The sequence below is a fragment of the Ovis canadensis genome, chromosome 1 (assembly GCF_042477335.2).
Source record: "Ovis canadensis isolate MfBH-ARS-UI-01 breed Bighorn chromosome 1, ARS-UI_OviCan_v2, whole genome shotgun sequence".
Classification (NCBI taxonomy): Eukaryota; Metazoa; Chordata; class Mammalia; order Artiodactyla; family Bovidae; genus Ovis; species Ovis canadensis.
The window spans coordinates 176,690,803-176,696,143 of NC_091245.1; the positions used below are offsets into that span (position 1 = coordinate 176,690,803).

The following is a 5,341-nucleotide window of genomic DNA, read 5'->3' on the forward strand; positions in this document are numbered from 1 at the left end:
AGCCACTATGAAAACCAGTATGGAGGTTTCTTAAAAAACTAAAAACAGAGTTACCCTATGATCTAACAATCCCACTCCTGGGCATATATCCAGAGAAAACTCTAATTTCAAAAGATAAATGCAACACTATTTACATATTACTCCATATTAAACAACTTACATATTATTACATGCAGCATTATGGAACATATTGCAAATGTTCATAGCAGCACTACTTATAATAGACAAGACATGGAAGCAACCCAAGTGTCCTTTGACAGATGAATGGAAAAAGATGTGGTATACCACCCACACACATAATGGACTACTACTCAGCCATTCAGTTCAGTTCAGTTGCTCAGTCGTGTCCAATTCTTTGCGACCCCATGAACCGCAGCACGCCAGGCCTCCCTGTCCATCAGCAACTCCCAGAGTCCACCCAAATCCATGTCCATCAAGTCGGTGATGCCATCCAAACATCTCACCCTGTCGTCCCTTTCTTCTCCTGCCCTCAATCTTTCCCAGCATCAGGGTCTTTTCAAATGACTCAGGCATTAACAGAATGAAATTATGCCATTTGCAGGAACATGGATGGACCTAGAGATTGTCATAACAAGTGAAGTCAGAGAAGTATAAGCTATCAGTTATATTCCGAATATAAAGTAATAAGGCATAAATATATTTATCAAACAGAAACAGACTCATAGACTTGAGAGAATGAACTTATGGTTACCAGGGAGAAAGGTGTGGGGGAGGGACAGGAAGTTAAGGAAAAAAATGTGCATTTAGTTGGGAGGAAAGATACTCATTTTCTCTCTTCACATTTAGTATCTTTATGAAGGGTTATTTGAAGCTTGATGTACAAAAGAGCAATGTTCTATGAATTAAGGTACTCCTTCATTCATGATGATCATTGTTTTTTTTCTGTTATTTTTGAAATGCTTAGATAAAAACAAGCATAAACAGGCCTTTCTGTATGACAGGAAGAGAGCCAATTAGCTACAAAATGCTAAGCAGAAGACTGTGAAAGATTTCAAAGTAAATTGCAGATTCAAAGGAATCCATGATTTTTTTTAATTTTTATAATGTTTCTTCCCAACTTATGGATTACAGAGGCTCACAACTTCAAGTACTTATCAGGCTCATTATCAATAATGTATTATAATAATAAAATTAACTAGCTTTTCTTTGGTTCTATGACTTGCCTTTCTAAAAACCAACTAGCTTTTAAAGGCATAAGTCATATTTTCTGTTCATCTTAGTTGTTTTTTAAAAATCTATTGTCTTGAGATTTCCCAAATGGTCTAGCGGTTAAAAATCCACCTTCCAGCAGAGATGACGCAGGCTTGATCCTTCTGGGAACTAAGATCTCACACGCCACCTGTGTACAACTACTAAGCCTGTGTGCTTTAGATGTGCCCTCCAATAAGACAAGCCTGTGCTCAACTAAAGTCCACGTACTACAACAAAGACATAGTACAATTAAAAAAAAAATCAAGTATAAACCCAGTGAATGCTGAAAATATACAATCAGTTTCTTAATCCAAAACACTTTTAAAAAAAATCATTATGGGTAATATGCAATTATTTATTGGAGATCACTGAGAGTGCCAAGGCAAATGGCTGAGACAAAATGTTCATTATCCTGTTTAAAAAGCAGAATAGTAAAGAAAATAACCACTCAGCAACCATCAGAGTAACAACTGATTGAAGTGAGACTCTGTATTTTCTGGGGGGCAGTGCTGAGTCTTCATCGCTGCGCGGGCTTTTCTTCTAGCTGCAGCAAGTAGGGACAAGCTCACTGTAGTGCCTGAGCTTCTCACTGCAGTGGCTTCTCTTGCTGCAAAGCACGGGCTCTAGGGCATGTGCGCTTTAGTAGTTGCAGCACATGGGCTCAGTAGTTGCAGCTCCCAGGCTGTAGAGCCTGTTGTGGCACACAGGCTTTAATTACTCTGTGGCATGTGGGATTTTCTTGGATCAAGGATTGAACCCACGTCTCCTGCAGGTGCATTCTTATTTCTGAGCCACCAGGGAATCCCAAAGGACACTAAAACTAGTAGATGAAAGTTAGAAGAAACAGGTATTTGCAGTGTCTTCCCATAAATTACTTAATAAATTATTTTCAGAGGGACAAATAGTAATGCTACATTGAAGATACTATCTTGTGTATATTACCGTGTGCAAGGAGGTAAATATATTATGATGCTGAAAGCCAGGGTATGTATACATACTTGATTAAAGCAAAAAAATACAAGTTTGGGGGTCAGTAATGTACATATATGTGTCAACTAAAATGAGTAAAAGAATCCATACAGTTGTAAGCTTTCTACATTTTCTATTAAGTAGTACAACATTAACTCCAAGTGGACCTGACAGTTAAGGACTTATTTGTCAAAATAGGTAGGGGGGAAAAAAAAAAGCAAGACCCAACTATATACTGTCTACAAGTCATGCATTTTATAGATAAAAAGGCTATATTAATATCAAGACAGAGATCACCAAAGATAATGATACATTTCTTAATCCTAAAAGGGTCGAATTATTCAAGAAGATAAAACATTCAGTAGCAAAGTTTTGACTGTTTTTGTAAATAAAATTTTATCAGAACAGAACCACACACATTTATTTACATACTGTGGATGGCTGCTTTCATGCTGCATTTGCAGATTTGAGTGGATGTAAGAGACCAGGCTGCATGTCTCAGAATGTCTAAAATATACTACCTGCCCCTTTACAGAAAATGTTTGCTAAGTCATAAACAGGACATGTGTTTTATCTAACAGGAGGCAACTCAAAAGTAAAGTGGTAAATACAATTCATAACTAATGATATTTGAAAAGAGGAAAAGAAAAAAATCAAAGTAAAATAAGGTTATGTATTTTAAGGAATATACCTTGATTAGAGGTAACAAAAACGTAAGAATAAGCCTCAAGCAGAAGTTGAAATTCAGTTATATTTTCATTTAATGAACAGTCCTAGCTCAAGACAGAACCTCGATATATTTTTAACACAGGCAACTAGTTTTTGCAACACACAATAAATGAAACTAAAAGGATACCAATCTGACGACGTTTCTCTAAAACAGAGCATTAGGTTTTCATGACTTATTTTTTGCCCTGACATTAAATGGTGACAGTATAGTATAAACTCCAACCAGCCAAATTTTAAGAAAACTCTATTTGTTCAAGTAACAAATGCAAATGGTTACAAGGAATTGTGTTAATGTATACTTGAATTCAAACTTCATAGCAAAATTCTTAAAGAATATGAACTCCAATATGATATATTTATTCACTTACTTGTATTCTTCATCAGAAAATGAACATACACAATAGGAATCATTTGTAAAACTCTGACTATAGCAGAGATTCAAATTTGCTTAAGATAGATTAATATTAATCTTTTTTACAAAAGAACATATACACACATAAACACACACACTTGGTTTTTGATTTAGGTGTATACAGAACCAAAAAGCAAAAAAAAAAAAAAAAAAAAAAAAGTACCCAACATACTAAGGTTAAGACAAACAACAGGAATATGAAACATGCTACAAGAGACAGAAAAACTAGGAAAAAACAGAAATGAAGATGGATGACAATTAGTACTCACTGTTAAATCTGAAATATGGGTTTTTTTCTTTAGAGAGAAGAGATTAACAGATTAAAACTATTTTATTAAAAAAAAGGCTGAAAACTACATGAAGTCTCTGCCTACACAGGTTTTTAAGAATAGGCAAATTGAGTGGCTTAAATAAACAAATACTTGCAAAAATAGTCTATATCTGAACTGTGCGGTTGGATGGAAATTAAAGTTACAATCAATTAAAATTAAATAAAATTAAGAATTCAATTCTTCCACTGCACTAGACACATTTTAAGTGCTCATTAACCACACATGGCTAAAGGCTATGGTACTGTATAGTGCAGACAAAGAACATTTCCATCATCACAAAAAATTCTACTGGGTAGCACTGGGCTAGGCTCAGTATCTTGAATAGACTATACCCCTTAAGGAATGCATAGCAATTTAAAATGTAATATATGACACGATGCTTTTTGAAAAATTTTCAGAACTATACAAAATGCATACAAATATATGAAACTTATTAGTTTGATATTGTTTAGTGTAACTAGTGAATTACAAAAAATGTATTTTCTAAATAAAAATTCAGATATACTATGGTTAAAAAACAGAAGTAAATCTAAGTTTACCTAAGTCAAATAGAGGTACAAATAATGAGGAATACACCAAGTAAAACCAATGGTTGTAGTAGCATAGTAATAAAATCAACCAAAATACAAATATACAAATTCTTCTTAAAGACTATTTAAAACATTCAATTCAAAATAGAGTACTAAAAAATTCCCTTGTATAAAAGAAATACATGAATGAGGATAAAGTTACGCTTTAAAATTAAATGGCCTAATGTAAAACTATTTCAATAAAAGATGACATATTAAATGAAATTTAAATCAGAATTAACAATAAATTTCTGAATATGTGGCAAAGGTAGAATCCAAGTTATCTGTATGTTAATAAGAAATTCATAACTGACTGAAAATGATACTGGTGGGCGAACATGTGACATTTTAAAGAATAAAACTAAAGGTATCCATAAATAATTCTGTAAGTTACTACAGGTTTTTATGTGACAATATAGACAATACAACAGCTATTTTTAAATATTTATACATTATTTCTACAAATATTTACTGTATTTTAAAAAAATTTAGAACTTACACCATGTATCTTACTACATTTTAAATGCAGTAATAAAGTTATTTTAAATTCACTGAATAGGGGTGAAGGGAGACTCAGACGAAGGTGATCAAAGGATATACATTTCCAGCTGTAGGTAAGTACTGAAGATGTAACATACAGCATGATAAAGAGAATTTACACTGCTTTCTTTAACTTACATATTAAAGTTGTTAAGAGAGTAAATCCTAAGAGTTCTCTTCACAAGGAAAAACAACTTTTTTGTTTCTTTAATGTTGTTTTTATATAAGATAATGGATGTTCACTAAACCTATTATGGTCATCAGTTCATAAGGCAAATTATTATGTTGTTTATCTTAAATTTATACAATGTGTCAACTATATATGATTTATAAATGTGTCAACTATATTTCAATAAAAGGAGAAAGAAAAGTTCACTGATGCCTGATTTTAAAAACCTAATCACAAATGAGAATAAACAAGCAGAAGACAGTGGAAAGCAACTAACGAAGAGGGAAAAAAAAAACCTTAGAAAAAATAATGAAGGTTAAGAAGAATATTCTGAAGAACTAAAGAAAGTTTTAAGCAGTAAAATACAGAAAGAGGAAGTAAAAAATTTAAGACCAAATAAAAACACGTG

The 5,341-nt window shown here is 32.8% G+C and overlaps 1 long non-coding RNA gene across 1 annotated transcript; it reads right to left on the bottom strand.

Moving 5' to 3' along the window:
- Nucleotides 1-2,416: 2,416 nt before the first annotated feature.
- Nucleotides 2,417-4,433, bottom strand: LOC138419825 (uncharacterized). The gene is made up of 2 exons (XR_011249088.1): nucleotides 2,740-4,433; nucleotides 2,417-2,698 (listed from the first exon to the last, which is right to left on the bottom strand). It is a non-coding gene; the product is annotated as an uncharacterized lncRNA (long non-coding RNA).
- Nucleotides 4,434-5,341: the final 908 nt, after the last annotated feature.